Source organism: Aythya ferina (assembly GCF_964211825.1).
Source record: "Aythya ferina genome assembly, chromosome: 3".
Lineage (NCBI taxonomy): Eukaryota > Metazoa > Chordata > Aves > Anseriformes > Anatidae > Aythya > Aythya ferina.
In genome coordinates, this window is record NC_140298.1 from 29,949,985 (window position 1) to 29,967,784 (window position 17,800).

At 46.6% G+C, this 17,800-nt stretch overlaps 1 protein-coding gene across 4 annotated transcripts in view; it reads right to left on the reverse strand.

The window, feature by feature from the left end:
* Positions 1 to 6,026, reverse strand: part of AHCTF1 (AT-hook containing transcription factor 1) — a 46,460-nt gene extending 40,434 nt beyond the window's left edge. For 2 of the 4 annotated variants that reach the window (XM_084512220.1, XM_084512217.1), the window contains exon 1: positions 5,722 to 5,823. The gene's annotated coding sequence lies outside the window, so the exon portion shown is untranslated. Of the gene's footprint in view, positions 1 to 1,275; positions 1,363 to 5,721; positions 5,824 to 5,892 lie in introns of those variants that run through there. The other 2 variants (XM_084512218.1, XM_084512219.1) reach the window with 2 other exon arrangements.
* Positions 6,027 to 17,800: the final 11,774 nt, after the last annotated feature.

Sequence of the window (17,800 nt, forward strand, 5' to 3'; positions counted from 1 at the left end):
TTATTTCTCTTACAGCGTAAGTCACAGCTAGTTTTGAAGACCAGGCTCTGGGAATAACAGATGAATTACAGAATATTAAAGGGGAAATGACTAGAAAAATAAACATAATTTGTATGAATTATCATTCTGTGGAGGATTATTCTCCAAGACCTGGGCATCGGAATCGACTCTATCTAAAGTCACAAGCCTCATGCATTTGAGAATGCATTGCTGTATCTTCTGCCAGTATTCAGAGCCCCCACATGAAGAAGGTAACATCTTGAAAAAAAAACACTACAGTTTCTGGCAAAGTCAGTATTGCAGGACACTGCTGCAGCCAGTCAGCTTGACCACTCTGCCAGCATTCACAACTAGCACAGATAACTTCCAAGTGGGACAACTTATTCACAGTAGGTTAGCTGAATTTGCTTTTTGGTAATTACATAATCACAGAATGGTTTGGGTTGGAAGGGACCTCATGGATCACCTGGTTCCAACCCCCTGCCATGGGCAGGGACACCTCGCACCAGACCCATCCAGCCTGGCCTTGAACACCTCCAGGGATGGGATATCCACAGCTTTTCTGGGCAGCCTGTGCCTCACCACCCTCAGAGTAAAGAATTTCTTCCTTGTATCTAATCTAAATCTCCCCTCTTTTAGTTTAAACCCCCTTCTCCTGTCGCTACAACAGCTGCTAAGAAGTCTCTCCCCATCTTTCCTTTAGGCCCCCTTTACATAGTTAGCATCATTTAGCAATGCCAACAGGATGAACTTTTGCACTGCATAGAGGTGCTCCAGACAGTGAAATGCTCCGTATTTCAACCAGCAGTCTGCCTGAGTTTACTCATAAATGAGTGACTGAACATGTTGCATGAGTAACCCATAATGCCAAATACTAATAGATATTCTGGGCTTCTGAATAGCATCTTTTTAATTTCCATCAATATTCAACTGCTTTCATAGGTTCCTTTGCAACTCTGTGATGCTGAACAAGTAGGAATGACCTGAGAATATAATCAGGAGAAGAAATTTCAAGAGAGGAAAAACAGGACAGCCAACTGATACATCTGAAAGAGCAGAGAAAGAAGGCAACCAAGCAGAAAAATCATATTCAAGACAAATGCAGGATAAAGTAATGGGGATATACTATGTAATGAACAAAGAAAGACTACTCAGCAGAGCACATGCAGAAGGAGATAAACAGAACAGATGGAAGCAGCAGATAAAATAGATACCAAAAGTAGACTATGTCATTAACTTAAAAAAAAAAAAAAAAAAAAAAGTAAGAAAACCCACCCAAAATGCTTCTCATGTAATAGGATATAATGTGTTCTTATTACTTGGGTTCTTTTTCTGTCAGCAATTGTTATCCTGTTTAGAAGACATGTAAGACAAGGAGATAGAGGGAAGAAAAAGGATCTGAAACATGTAGTCTCTGTCCAGGGTCCCAGCGACTTCTATCCAAGATGTTCTGCTAGGAATCAGGTAAGGTTCTGCATTCTGACCAGGCCAAAGAAGACCCACCACCACCAGAAATAACTTCTTGGGTATTTTGCACATGGCAACTGCTTCACAGTCTAATTCACTGTTTTGTTAAAAGCAAGCTGCTGACGGCTTGACGGAAGAGTTATTTGCTGAAGGTACGCTCTGCCTCGTCACCCAGATCATTACTAAAAGCACTGCATTTTGTTTTAAATACTACTTCAAAAACCCTGACATAGCCTGTTTTAAAACGTTCACCCAGTTGATGCTCCGCTAAGGGAGAGCACTGATTTTGACAGCACGTACGAAGGAAGTGTAGAAAACAGCATGCAATTCAGAAAAGAACACGATCGTGGGGAATAAAACCATAAATCTTCTCTATAAATAAGCACGAACGCTTCTGAAAAACACGTTTGTGTGACAAGCACTCCATGATTACTAAGATGGTATTTCGCAATAGTCACACGATGGTTGTGTTAAAGAACCGAGGTGTCTCCCTCCCAGTAGGGCAGGCAGGTGGCATTCCCAGCCGCATGCCCTCAGCCCTCCTGCCTTTGCCACTGCCCACCTGGAGGCCAAGAGCACAGAGAAAAGGCCTGAGCTCCGTGTGGACAAACTGGAAATTGTATGTAAAGATAACCCAGTGGGGAGATGCGATTTCAAAGAACAAACGAGCCCCACAGCCACCACCCTGAACCAAAGCCAAGTGGACTCCTCTTCTCCGGTGGGAAGCTCCCGGCTTGACACAGCGCCACCCTGCCAGCGTCCCCTCACGTGTGTCAGTCCAGTGCCACCCCTCAGGAACACCAAACACTTCAACACTTGGAGCATTCTTGTAACCTTACATTTAATCATGCTGCAGCTATTTTAAATGCATATACAAGCATGAAAAAAAAAAAAAAATGCTACAGCACCAGGCATGCCTATGTCTCCTCTAGGAAGCCAACACGAATTTATGACTTTTTTTTTCCTAGACATCTGGCCTGGCAATATGGAACTGGGAAGATAACTCCATGATAAATTATGAACAGTATGTATAGTGATCAGGTTATTAGCATGGTTTACTTCCATCATTCTGCTAAGTTAAACCAACGACTGCTGGGAAATCACAACAGTGGAAAAATATTTGCTCACAAGAACCCTGTGACTAGGACAGAGATAGGTTAAAGGCACAAAACCTCTCCTGTTCAGAAGTACATCCAAAACTGACTGCGTTTCTGCTCTCTCTGAAGACAATGTCAGCGATTACATTTGTATTCCTCCTGTCTGTTGGAAACCAGATTAGTGTGAAATGCCACAGGCTTACTCCACATTCAGGAGTAAAATCGGCATCCGACCTTCCAGCTGCATCCTACACCAAAGCGCTCTGTGTACACACTGCCAACTCCTCTTCCACCCCGGGTGCTTAAAACTTCACACATCATGAATTATTCCCAAAGACATGAATGTGTCAAAAAACCCTGAATGATGGCACGTTTTTGGATGAACAGACTCCAAAAGAAAAACATGAGAAACCACATGTTCAAGAACCACAGACAGCCAAGTCAGAGTTCTGGGATGTCAGTTTTAACTGACCGAAGTGCATGAAAACCACTTTCGAAGACAAAGAATGGTGTCTGCTTACTGAAGAAAAAGCCCAAAGCATAGCCAGTCACAAGCAGGTGTGATTTCACAAAACACGGTGAATTCACTGGCACCAGAAGAGAGACCTGGCTGCTGCCTCCCACCTCTCCATGCACTCACGTTCACCCCACCGCATCCCTGCGGCTCACCCTGCACTGACTGGCAAGCCTCTCCGACTGCTCTGCAAGCCAAGCCAACTCCCTAAGCAGGCAGGAAACTAACCCCAAAAAGCCAACAGCTTTCTGCCAGGTTAGAGAGTTAAACTGGCTTGCAGATAGAGCTAGCGAGCACAAAAGTCAACACAAGGAAGAGGCAGGCCAACGCATCGCAAATCAGCAGAGGGAGCGAGGCCTTCCCCATTTTATGGCAGCCAGCCATTGTGCTGGCTCCTGCACGTGTGAAACTCCACGCTCAGTTTCAAGGAGCTGAAATCAACTTCACTTTTAGAAAGGTCACTGCCCAAGACACAGTCAACTTTTAACTCCCTGTTTCACGTAGAGACTACCTCACTGAGAAGGCTCCAGGTGACAAGCATCACTCTCATTCAGCAGATGGGGAAGCTAAAGTGATTTCAGCAAAGTATTATTCAGTGATCAGAGAACAAACAGCATTGCACGACATCATTCCAGGCACATTTTCTATAGAAAAAGGACAAAGAGTGGGAAGAAGCCAAGGAAGAGAAGGTGAAAGACAAAGCTAACTCTTTCGAGATGAGCAGCGTTCACTCTGTTGACTAACAGGTAAAGTTGACAATTACAGAACTTCAAGAGCTATTACTGACTACTTCCATGACATTTTCAGTGGAAAAAAACAGGAAGCAACTCACAGGCACTGGAGGAGGAGCAGAAGACGATGACACTTACAGCACTTTGGTAGTCAGGTGCAGTGAATTAGCACTTTGCCGTGATTTACTCCTGAAGAAAGGATTTAGTAAGCACCACAGGGTACTCTCTCTCCTAGCTGCGCAGAGAAACTTCCCCCTAATGTCTTAAGCAAAAGCTCCACGCTTAAACCAAGACCTGAACTTCAGTGTAGAGCCACTGCTCATTATGGTCATCCACATCATAATTCTAGAACGCTTCCCCCAAGCACAGCCTAGAAAGAGGCTGTCACAGTCAGAGGCTGTGTGGATGCACCACAAGCTCGCTGAGAAACACAGATCCACAGTGCGAAGAGTGAGGAGAAGAAAGAGTTGCAGCTCTCTATCCCAACAATCCCCAATAGCTACAACCCGATACCTGACACAAACCATGTATTTGGTTTCCCTTTAAATCAAAGAACAAGCAAAACCAAACCAGATCAGAACCCGACACAGGACCCAGTTCACCCAGCTACCTCCTATGGTTAACCTCTAACATGACTATGCTTTTACCCAAGAGGTGCAGACCCCAGCTAACATGGCTAAGCCAGCAGAAGTTCCTGCAGTCAGTTCTAAAATTACGGTCTTTTTTTACATTATTTGGTACGCCAAGGGCAGGCAGAGGCAGGTGTTAGCAGCACAGAGCACACACAAGCCTCCTAACAGACGGCCAGTAGTCAGCCAGGCATTTCCAGCCTCCTGGCATGCCACCGTAACATACATCCTTCCTGGCGCTTTCACAGGGGGCAACAGGATGAGCTGAATGGCAAAAACATTTGAAACACAGACAGACAGGCCCAGGCTTTCGGTGAGTGCCCTCCCAGTTTGAGCACTCTGTTCTCCGCACAGGCAGCACAGCACCATGCCAGCAACCGCTTGTCACCATTATTTTTCGAAAACTGCATCTGACAGCTTACTAGGTAGAAGGCACGAAATTAATAGGAGCCTGATTAAGTTCACTGCGCTGCGTGAAAAAAGCAATCCCCGAGCAGATGAATGCAGCACAACGAGTCGATGCAGCCCGCGCACGAGGAGCTGTCCTCAGCAGAGCGCCGTGTGCCCCAGCACGTGACACAGCCGCCCGCCGGGACCGCCACAAACACCCACAGCCACGGGGTGAACACGGCACCTGAATGACCACGCTGCGCTACGGGCAGGGCTCAGGACTCCTCACCAAGCCCCTGGATTTCGGAGTATTTTACAAACCACCGTGACGGAGCTGAGAGCCGAAAGCCAGCCGCCACGCTCCTCCTTCCCTACCAGCAGCACCTCCGGACCGGGATCATTGAAGAAACGGAGTATTTACGGTTAAGGCAGCAACTTGCAAGGGTGATGCAGGAACTCAGCGCGGCAGGCACACGCTGAGCACCACGCCGGGTCCCCATAGCCCCAGCGGGTCCCCGCACCCCCGGCGGGGCAGGACCAGCAAATAAAAAAAAGCACAAAAAGGGAAAACAGAGAGGGAAATAAAGCCAGGCGGGGGCAGGGAGCCGCGGGGCGCGCTCGGGGGCTGCGGGGAAGCCGCCCCCCGCCCCCCCCCGGGCCGTGCCCGCCCCCGGCGGCGCTGCCCAGGCCTCACCCGGGCCACGTGCGGGGCTCGGGCCGGGCCGCGGCGCCGCCGCCCGCGGGCCCTTACGTAAGGGGCTCGGGGCCGGGCCTGCAGCCGCCGGGGGAGCGCCCGGTACGCGGCCGCCGCCGCCGCCCACCCCCCCCTTGCCCTCCGTTCCCTTCTCCCTCCCGCCGTGCCTCCCCCCGCCCGCCCCCGCCCCGGTACGTGCCGGTGAGGCCGGCGGCATCTCCCGCAGCGGTTACAGCCGCCTCCCTCCGCCCGCCCGCCCGCACCGGGCCCGGCCGCGCCGCGCCGCGATCGGGGCCTGCGCAGCCGCGCGCGCCCCGCCCCCTCCCCCCCCCCGTTCACCTCCTCCTCCTCCCGCGCGCGCGGCACCCACCTCGCCCGCTCACCCGCCGCGCGGGGGCCGGGGGGCGGAGGTCTCGCGAGAGTTGCCGCTGCCGCTGCTGCTCCTGCTCCTGCCGCGGCTGCTGCTGCTGCTGCTGCCGCCGCCGCGGGAATTTTCAAATTCGCGGGATCGCGCCTCGGCAGGACTACGTGTCCCAGCGTGCCGCGCGGCACGCCGCTTCCGCTCCTCACGGCCCTTCCGCCGCGGGGCGCGCTGGGAGGCGTAGTTCCTGGAAGGTTGGAGCCTACGCTGGAGCGGCGGGGGGAGAGGCACCATTTTGGCTCGGGGCCTGGCGGGCAGCCCCATGGCCGGGGAGGGGCAGGAGGGGCAGCACCACCCTGAGGGGCCAGACCTGTCCCACCGCACACCCAACGCCCCATGGCGGCAGCTGCGGCCTGCCCGCCACAGAGGACACGCAGCTGGGGCTCAGCGAAGCTAGGGCACCCCGAATGGGGTTTCGCCAGGAGCAGTTGTCTGTGATATACACCAAGTGCCACGGAGGAGACGACTTTGTATATTTTATAAATAAACAGCCTTCCGGGCATACTCGATCCTTGGTTTTTAGTTTATTGCGTTTATTGTTTCTGTTTGACTGCAGAGGTTCACACAGCAAGGAAGCAGAAGCATAGCTAGACTTCAATAACATAATACTGTAAATTAAACATATTTTAACATGTATTCATTCTAGACACTACATTGAAATTTTAGCGTAAAAAAATACCCAAGTGGCAATACAAATTAACATTTCTCTAGAGATAGAACACAACTGTCCCACACATTCACCCCTGGACTGAGGGCAGCTGGAGGTACTTACATAAAACTATTCTTTACAACCATGACAACGATAGTTCTTTGTGTTGACTTGTCAAACTGATTTATGACCTTTTTCCCATCTACTTCAGAACGCAAGCTATACATCACCATCACCTTGGCAAGATACTCTTTCAGTTTCTGCCTCATGGAGGGAGAACATCAGCAACATTAGAAAAGTATCTGTACTTATAAATTACCGTTCAGAGAATCCTAGTGCATAGCTCCTGATGTTCTGGATGTCGTTTCACTTAGGATGAGAAGGTGATAATAAATTGAGGTATCTCTTGTGCAACACTTCCTGTACAAAGAATGTGCAAGCTCCTCCTTTCTTGTACTGCGTAAGAATTAGATGACTGAAGATATTTTCAGCCCCTTTCCCACCTAGTAATTGCTTCCACACTCCCCTCCCCTTTTTTTTTTCAAAGTAGCCTAGCACAACATGTTTTGTTCTCTTTTCCATGTGTATTCAAATCTCTGTCAACACGTAGAAGACAGTTTTTAATCAATCTGTGCATGGCTGTTCAATATATGGTAATACTTTTATTTCAGCTACTAAAGGAGGTCATTTTTTCCTATATTCATGCTAAATAAAAGAAACCCATTAACTCTCCCAGCTTCAACAGAGCCTAATGCAGTCACTAACACACTTAAATAAAAACCAGCTAATTTCTTTTATTCAGGTGTTTTACTGTTGTGAGAATTTACGCGAAGCTTACGGAACTCACAGGAGTACCTGTAGCACAATTTCTTTTCATCCCTCAGTTTAAACTACTGGACTAAGTCTTCTGTTTTCAACTATAAAATCAGAAAGATGGAATTTTGATCTTTGGCATTTTAACAGATTTTTCACTTTCAAGCTATTTTTTCTCCAGCCCACATAGTAACCTTCACAAAGAGATTCATTGCACATTGCGTTCAAGATCATTTCCATTACATTCTACAAATTGTCCAGAAAATACCAGAGCTATTAAGTGTCACTCTAGCAGTTTAATACCCACCTTTTCTCTCATACTCCTACTTGCATGTCCTAAAATACCCTAAAAACAATTAGAGTGAAAATCAGGATACGAGTCAGTTTTTATATTCCAGACCTCTTTAGCACATCCACAATGGATTTTGAAGCAAAGCAGCAGAACTTTGAGATGAATGTTTAAACAGAAAAATACACACTCAGAAAGGCGGACTGACAAAAAACAACCAGGTGACTAACACTGAATAATCCTACCTGAGACTCCAATGTCTTCTTTCAGAAGAATAGCTTCTTGTCAGGACTAATCTGTTTCCCATCACAGCAAGGACTCCCCGTTAGAGTTTCTTTAAGGACAACACCAAATTCAGCAGAAAAAAAAACTCCCTGTAAAACACTTCCACCAAACACTCTCAAATATGTCTTTGCAACCAACCCAGGCGTGTGATTCAAAGAAGACTTGCAGACACCCACCTCTTTCTTCACCTCCTCTTTTCCAGGAGAGGAAGCACCTGCCAGTTTCCTAAATTGGTCTGTTTACTGCCTCCTCACCCTCAGTCCGTCTGGGCTTCAAAGAAGCAGGCTATTTAGCTGCACTTGTCCTCTTATTTTTAATATGAAAACATATGATAAAAAACAAGATGGCCAACATAAAATTAAGGTTATTCACTGAAAGGATGGAAAGCAAGTAAGAAGGAAAAAGAGCAAGTCTAATGCTATCCTTTGGAGTGTAGGTATGCTATCATGGTCAAAACACTTTTCTTTTAAAACAGACATTTTTAGGTATTAATAACCAAATCTGCAGTGCTACCAAGAAGTGGCTGGATCACCAAGGGAGTGTCAAATACACTCAGTTTCTCCCAGCTTCCCACACTATTAACAGCATCAATTATCTCTAAATTACAGCTGCACCTCTTAAGGTTAAGACTCAGTTTTTTATATTGTCATGCAAATGACAGTCATGACTCAGTGGCTGCTGATGCCATTTTAAATATATTAATTTGTGACACGTAAGAGCATGGGTCGTGGACAAGGACCTCCCTGTGCCAGTCACTGAAGTAGCACGGGAGAGTCCAACTCCTGATGCAGCGCAGGAGCTTGTGTGATGGACAATATGAGGAACTTGCAGGATGGTGTGTGCCAGTACAACAATGTGACCCTTGTCCAGTGTTTTTGTGGGCAGTGAGGAAAAGGAGAATTTGTAGATGCGGTGTTCTTGCAGATGTGTGCAGATAGCTTGTCCCAAACATGCTGGACATCATGAAGGCTGTACAGCAGTGTATGAGAGCATAGCAAGGTTGTTGTATCACAGGGTGATGGGTGATGTCAGGACCGGCTCTTTGTTCTTCATGAGAGGCTATGCATTAGACAGGCAGAGCTGAGATGACTAAGAAAGGCCTTGGAAATGAGAAGAAGCAGCTCTCACTTCATTAGGGATAAATGCAAAGAAAGGTCTGGCAGCACCCAGAAGACCAGCCAGACAAGTGTTCTTTGTGGAAGCGTGATGATGTGCAGGACAAAACTGCATTTGTTCAGGGAAGGAAAAGCACTTTTGCACTAAGCACAGTTCGAAGTGGTAACAGCTTGGATGAGATTCTTAGCTCTATGGATGGAGACAGAAAGGCTTCCTGTCAGAAGTTTTTGCAGAGAACAACCTTGCGAGGCCTAGATACAGGCCTGAAAAAGGTCATAGGGAGAGGTCTGGACCAAAGATGCCCCCACCTATAGGCATGTAAAGCTGTTGGCCTGCATGGCTGAGGAATACCATGATGAAGTGGTCTTTGTAGCCATGCTTGGGTTTTGGCTGATGGCAAGGCTCACCTGGACCAGCACCAGAGAGGCTGTGTTAAAGAAGGCCTGGGAGTCTTCTTGACCATCAGCATCAGAGCTACTCCCTTTTCCGGTAGGGGAGGGAAACAGGATTTTCCTGTGTGCCAAGCATCTGACCTGCTTCAGGTGCCTCCGATAGGGTAAGGTGGTGATCACTTCACTGTGAAGGGAGTCTGCATGGCTTTTGCAGACACCAGCACTCTGCCCTTTTGTTTTTGGTGAGATTAATCTCACCTTTAGAGACTGGCCAGAACAGAGCTCTGGATCTTTAAATTGCTCAGCAGTCAAGTTTATGTTTGTGGTTGAGATTACCTGCAGATAAAGCATAGAAGAAGAGGACAAGTCCAGAGCTGTATACAACCCACTCTGTGGCCTAGCTGGTGGGACGTGCTGATGGAGAGGAGACTGAAGGGGAAGGGAGGGCAGAGCCATGACAGACAGAATTACGTATCGGGGAGGGAAGCATGGTTGCCATGTGGGGAGCACCTGGCAAGAGAAGGGAGGCTCAGGGCAGAGTCGGAGCTGGTGGAGAGGTCACTCGAGGTCCATCACCAGCAACATTAACTGAGTGTGGGGCAGAGGCCGGGCAAGAGGGAACGAGCCTCATGAGGGCTCTGGGATCCTCTGGCAAACAGGCTTTCTGTCAGCCTGCAGCGTGAGGAGAAGAGAGGTGCGTGGTGGTTGAAACAAGATGCGTGAAGATTTGTGGTCGCGGCTGGGGGGGAGGCGTTTGTAAGCAATGAAGAGGATTAACACATACATTCATTGAAATGCTGGGGAGCCAGAGAGGGGTGAGAGATTAAAGAAAGAAAATGAGAGGGAGGCAATTCAGGAGGCGAGGGAGGGTGGAACGAGGAGCAAGCAGGGGAGGCAAGGACAAAAACAGCTCAGCATCTGTGGCAGAAGCAAAGAATTGCAGGGGAAAAATGGGAGTGGATTTGAGATGGGGGGGGGGGGCTGGGGTCCAAAGTCAAAACACTGGAAGAAAGCAGCAGGATCCTGTGCAAATGAAGAAGGAAGATGTAGGGAAGAGGGGGAGAAGCAGCAGCTGGAACTGTGTACAGATTGACATTGTTCAGCCAAGCTGGAAAAGCCAGGCTGCGTGGCCAGCAAGATGTCATCAGGTTGCGTGCAGTTAAAATTGTTTAAAGCCTATTGGACAAACTATATTTCAGAGGTAATCTTATTTAGCTAGGTCAATTTAGCCAGGCCAAATATAATTGCCAGGGTTGTGTAGGGAACGAGGGGGCCCCTCCTGCATCAGCACAGCAGCTCCTGAACAGGGCCCTAACACCCGGATTGGGGCCCCAACACAAGGAATGGGGCCCACAGTGCACTGAGACCAGCAGAGCTGGGGAGGAAAAGGCAGGAGAAGGGCTGGAGCTGGCCATGGGGCTCGGGCTCCTCAAAAGCAGCAGGGGCCGCATGGCCTTCCCTCCACACCGACCGCAGGTGAGGCGGGCGCCCACCCTCTGCTGCCTCATGCCCCTCATTGTCTGTGTTAAAACCCTCTTTGGACTGGAAGAATACATCAGGGACTTAAGGTGAAACAAAAAAGAAAATGCTCTGGAGATGTAGCAATTATTTCCAAACCCAGGATTATTTGCAAACACAGGATGTTCAGAGAGGTGGTTATACTTATCCAAGCATGTAATTACAAGGATACTAGTTTAAAAACAGGAATTAAATACAGTTTAAATCTGCCCTTCAGTAATTACATAGGAGGATACTATTTGTAAAACATATCCTGTCTTTAAGGCCAAATATTAAAATACCTCATTGGTACTGTGTTGACACAGCAGACAGGATTTTTTTTTTTTTTTTTGAGGAGTTTCATTGTGAACTGAGAATTTCATTGTTTCAACTGAGATTGTCTCCATTTAGTCTGCTTTAGGGTTTTTAAAAGACTAATCTGCATTTAACTTTCTGGATTCAGATTGCCTGGTTGTGAGATAATAGCAATTAGTTCTGTACAGTTTTTACTCTTATATAATTTATAGAGCTTCTCAACCTTTAATTCTACTGTATGTTTCATTGGGAATAAATATTTTACATTTTTCCTTGAAAATGGTATTAATTCAATTGTAGTGCATTGCTACCATTACACATTAAAAGCATTAATTAGTGCTTTTGAATATCAAACCCAAAGTGATTAGAAACTTAATGAACCAAAAATAGTATAACAGCATCTCTTCTGTTCTCCACTGGAGCGGCAGTAATTTAATATAATGAGAGGCACTCCAGAATTTCCGAGGGAAAGGGAAAATTAAACAGGGCTGGAACTGCAGTTGTAAGGCACTGTGTAGCCATTAAAAAAGAACAAGAGAAGTGTCTGCATTTTAGTTCAAGCAGAAAAGCAGACCTTAGGAGACCTTGAAGATTGCTTCCCTCAGCAGCACACTCTGCACGGGTCGCACTTCGGTTTCCTTGGTAAAAAATGTTGCCTCCTGATGGCCAGAGGTATTCCCGGCTGCCTTGTCATGGAGTCAGGATTCCCCCTGGGGAATGCTGTCTGGGCCCGATCCTGTCCCTCTCCATGTACGTGGTCATGGGGAAAGGACTGCAGTGAGCCGGTCATATGCGAGTGGTGGTGCTGAGCAGACCCATCTTCACTCTGCAGCATGATGTGCCTTACGTGCCATGGCTGAGCTGCAGTGAGGGGCCAGTGCTGGGAGCTCTGGCTTCAGCCTCTGAGCAATGCCGGTAGCTTGGCTAGTTTTCTTTCAATAGCATCTGGACACCATGTCACTTATTTAAAATTTACAAAAAGGAGTCACTTGGAAGCGGGAATGAGGGATTTCAGGTATTTTACATTGCCCACGCAAAGTTTTTTCACCTCAAGTACATGTCTTTCTGCACAGGGCAGTAAATAACCTCCATATTAAGCCAAAATACATATAGCTCTGTCAATAGTGAGGCCCAGAAGGAATGCAAATCTACCTGTGAGGGAGATGATTACCCCTAGAAGCAACCTGGTCATTATGACAGGATTTATCTCGTCCACCTTTAGCTGTGTGAAGGATGAGGATCTAGGTTAAGCGTGCCCAAAAGCCTGTTTATCTCCAGCTGTGCTGACTGATCCGTAAGGCAGATTCCCCTTCCTTACAGCCCTGGGCCTTATGCCACGTCAGCTCCAAGAAATGCCAGAAGTCACCTGGGCTCCCAGTCGCCAAAGGCTGGAGCACATACTTTGGGAGGCTTCGTGGATCCCACAGCACCCGTTTGGGTCAGCAGGGGTGCCTTGGGTCTCTCCTCCGGCATTAGAGGGAACCTAGGCAAAGTGCAGGGAAGGGGCTTCACTTGTAGATAGCCACCAGAGGCTGGGAGGCAGGCGGTTGCTTAAACTGTGTCTAAAATGACCAACTGATCAAAACAAGCGACAGGTAAGATGTGCCAGCATGGCTGCACCTTACCCCAGATAATTCCCAGCACGTGTTTCTTTCTTTGCAGCTTGCATTCAGTTGACTGCACAAGAAGTTCCTGAGTTCTCCACCAGCCTTTCACTTGCCCACCCCTTTTGCTAAATGATGTCCCGTTTTATGTGGCGCGAAGGTCACACAATGGAAGGACCCACCTCCCTGCAAAGTGTTCACATGCCGGCAGCAGCACTTCGTCTGCATTGCACAGCTTGACAGCTTGAAAAAAGTGGGGTTTGTACTTTGCGGTGTCGATAATAGATGCTCTTATGCACAGGAAAGGAATAGAAGACCCTGCATAGCACGTGTGCAGTGTGGCTGAATTAATCGTGCTGTTCAAGTGTAAGGGGTTTTATGCCCATGGTTTTGCTGGGAAATCCCAATGGTCATTACTTCCTAAATCAAGATCTTCCCGACAAGAGAATTTGTTCAGGTTTGAGATTGCATTTCTGGTCTCTCTTGCAGCTCTGTCAAACCTTCATCATTGTTCACACTGAAACAAAGCAAGAATGGGCTTGTGCGGAAAAAGAAAAAAAATCATGAAAATCTAACTGTGAAATACATTTTCCCTGTGATTTCTGGTGTAGAGGTGGTTTTTTTTTTTTTTAATTTAATTTAATTTAATTTAATTTTTTTTAATTTTTAATAAATGCAGCACAATAGCAACAGGCAGTGCACTAGAACTGAGAAGGGGGCTTCTGTGCTGAGGTGCTGCAAACTAGCCTGCAGATGTTTTCTGAGATTTAAAATAAAAACACTGCAATAATTAAGAGTGGGTTTTGTTCTCTCATTGGCACCAAAGTCGCTCTGCTGTCTACAGTTCATTATCACAGTGCAAATACAGTATGTGTAAGGTTGTTTATACAGTGTTCAAACTTGGAATGCCCTAATTTACCACAGCTTGAGCTGGGAAGAAATCAATTTGAGATGGCTGATATTGGGCATTTTCTTTGGTTGTTACCATCTCCATGTGCAGCTTTAGGCCAAAATTCCAGAAGGTGTAAATTAGAAAACTTGCAAGCAATCAAATCCAAACTTTTGTAGCAAAAATCTGAAGGCTGGAAACCACAAGCTGAAAAAGGAAAATAAATCATACTGGCTGCTTTTCATAGGGAACATGGACATATGTTGAAATGACTGTCAAGTAGAGATTTTTCAAAAAGCGTGCAATATCCAGCAGTTCCTCCCTCAGCAGACAAAGCAAATAATAGAAGTTCCTCATAGCAGCACGCAGGGGAGCACAGGATATCCGTGTTTCCTCAAACCACCCACAGCAGACTGCTTCCTGAAAATGTCTGAGAGTGCAAGTGATTTCCCTGTACAGGTAAGCTTTCATGCCAATGTGCCCAGCTGTGTGAGCAGCACTGCTGAGTGTGAGTGATGAATACATTTGCCAGCACAGCAACTACAAGGTCTAATTTATTGCTGTGTGGGCTGTCTGGGCAGCTCAGCCCTGCAGCCTTTGATCCTGCCAGATGCTGATCACCTCCCAAGAGGTACTCAGACACCTTATTTATCAGTGGGTGCTCGGCGCCTTGCAGAAAGTGATCAGCACCTTGTTGGATATGACCCACATGTGCTGAAAAATAAAGGTTATCCATCCTCTTGCAAACACAGACAGTGAACACAAAGCTGGTGCCCTTGAGCGAGCCACTGTGACCTCTGGTGTGAGCAATTTGGAGGAGGAGACATCACTCAGTCTGCTGAATCTGCTCATTAGCTGCTGGAACAAAGATTTACTGTGAATAAATAGTCCTTTCAACTTCTCTCACTCCACCATTTCAAAGATAGAAAGCATGTTCTGGAAGTGGCGTCGTGGAAATTATCTGGGTGCCACCAGGTCGAGGGGCTCCCCGGGTAGCCTTCAGACATGGGGCAATGCCCAGCCAGGCTCCATGGGAGGCTGCGGAGGCCAGCCCCCATGTTTTGCCCTCCTGCCCTCACCTGTGGGGTGCTTTGTGCTGTGACCATGCCCCTGCCATGGCCGGGGCAGCTCCCCACACTGGCAGGGACGGCAGCGCTGTGCTGGGTGTTGCTTCTTTGTCTAGGAGTCCCGGGGGCTGCCTGAGGAGGGGACTTAGGTGTAGCACCTGCTCAGTGAAAAAAAAAACTGCCCCCAGGTTTCTGTTCGGTTTCCCTGTCCCTTCAGCATGCCCCTGCCTCTGCGGGACAGACTGCTAAGCTCCTCTTCCTTTCAGATGTACCCACGTAAAAAAATTCAGGGTCTACAAGTTTGGCCTAGATGTGCTGGCTGAGAGCAGAGTCCTGTTTTGTGAGGTTTCACACAATGATAGGATTATGCTTAGGCTGTCTCACAAACCACTTGCAACTTGACAAACTGGAAAGGAAACAGCTGTAATAAGAAACACCGTGCTAAAATTCACCCAGCAGATCAAGCACTGAGCCAGAAGCATTGGCCAGGTACCCCAGTCCCTGCCATCACTGGTTCGAGTAGACTTGTTCAAAAGCAGGCAGCAGGTGGGTCTGTGTGTTTGTTCATTGCAGTGGCTGCTGCCTCTTAAGAAATGTGCTCAAAAAATTAGTCTGCTAGATTAAATATGTGTTGGAGGAATTGCTAGCTCGCAGCTGACTAGCACTCTATCCAAGGAACAGCTCCAACAGCAGCTGCTCTTTCTGAATGGTCAACATCACCTTCCTTTAATTTTGCAAAGCTAACAATGTACAAGGATCCATCTAAGGGCCAGATGGCACCATTGACTTCTAGTCCAAATTTGCCATTGATTGCAGTAAAGAATTATACCTAAAAATAAGCACTGTGACTGGGTCTTGGCTCTGAAAAATAAAGTTGCATAGATTTTCGAACTCTAAGAGACAAATTCAGTATTCTAATGCCCCTTTCTGCATGAGAACAAATTCTGGATTTTACCTAGTCATATACACACAAAGATCATGACTTTTGGTGGGATGACAAATGACACTGCTACAGTATGCATGCTAGTAGAGCTCCTCTCACTTCAACTGGAATTAAATCATAGGAGTGGGAGTCCTCCTCCTAAGCCCCCATGCCTTTCTGAGTGAATGTGATCCATCCCAAAGAAGCACAAAGCGTTTTATTTCTTTGTGTATGTGATAGATCCTAGCTGCTTTGCAGCTTCCCCTTTATGAAATGAAATCAGCTCCCCGTGAAGGAGGATTAGGTCTAGAATTTGCTTTTGACTGCCTTGTCTGTTTTGCCTGCCAGGAAAAGATACTACTGTAATCAAGAAACATAACCCTGGAGATTGATAAACCTGATCCCTCTGAATGTACTTAGGAGTATCTACTTAGGATTTCTGTTGTGGTTAACCTTCTGCATTATTAATAAGGGAATTCAAAGCCCTTTATCATAGTCAATCTCTTTTAAGACTATTTTGCAATGAGCTGATCCAAACTGTTTCACCACAGCCTGCAGCGTTTTAGGGCAGAGCCAAGATACAATGCAAAGTACCAGTGAGACAAACCCAGGGACAAAGGTGAGATCCTCATAAGGAAAAGGAGAGAAACAAGGAACCAAACAGCAGGGGTTACATACATTGTTAAAATCCCTTGGTCAGCTGAGGGGAGTTGGAGATCACAGAATCACAGAATCATCTAGGTTGGAAGAGACCTCAAGATCATCGAGTCCAACCTCTGACCTAACACTAACAAGTCCTCCACTAAACCATATCGCTAAGATAGTGCTGAAGAAGGCAATTGAGCAGCTTGGCTGAAAAAAAAATAAATAAAAATTGAAGCTGGGGGGGTTTCTTGTACTGAGAAGGTGACTTTTCCCTGTGATAGATAGTGACGGGGATGGGGAGTTTGTTCAGCAAAGATTTGGCTGCCCTGTGGGGCTAGCACTGTAGGGGCTGATGGGTGCCGTCCTATCCAGGCTGCCTTGACAGAGCTTCCAGTGAGGAGATTGCACTTGTGGCCGTGACATTGAACAATTATAAGAAAAAGCTGTGTTGACTACCAAAATCACATGTTTTCGTCTACTTCTTCAGCTCAGTTGAGGAGATGCTGTATTTCTGAAATAGACTGAGGTTGCAAGTGTTTGCCACCACCAGCCATGCACAGGACAGCCCTACCGTACTGTTTAGCTGCCACAGGATGGGCATTTTCTCAAATCTAAATGTAGAACAAATAAGTAAAGTTTCTATCAAGAAAGTGACTTGCAGCGAAGTGGGAAAAGAAGCGCAGTTGTTGATACAGCAACGGAAACGATCTGGTAGGAAATCTGAAGCAGCATCCTGTAGGGTTCATTTTGTTTGTTTTTGCCCTTCCTTCTGAATTTGTGAGATGTCTTCAAGTGGCTAAAGTGCTCTTTTTCTTATTCGGGTATTCCAAGCTTGTGAACTGAGTTTGATTCATTGCAGTTTTCACCATTTTTTTTTGTTTTCTTGTTTGGTCTTTTATAAAAATACTGTATGGGATGAGCATTAATCAGGCAAAAATTACACTTGCCAGAGGCAACAGCTGTTATACTTGTGCTTGAAAAGGAGGAAAGAAAATCTTTTTGTAATGACTGCCAACAACTTCTTCATGCTTTTTGGAAAGAGTGAAACAACAGCTGGTAGAGACACGTGTTCCTCTTGCTCTCTCTCTCTCTTTCTCTCTCTCCCTCATCTTGCCTTATTAACAACTGTTGGTGCAAGTCAAAATAACAGTCATTTACTGAAAATAAGTGAATTTATCTGGAAATAATTAATTCCCTACATGTGTGAACACATTCTCAAATTGAAAGATGCAAATTATTCATGGTAACTTCAAGGAATAAATTTTTTTATTTTTTTATTTTTTGGCCTAAAACATGTGCAGCATTTAATGTTTGTGGTTATAGCAATAAAACAATCATGATATTTTCAACAGATCATTTGAATGAGAGGTTAGG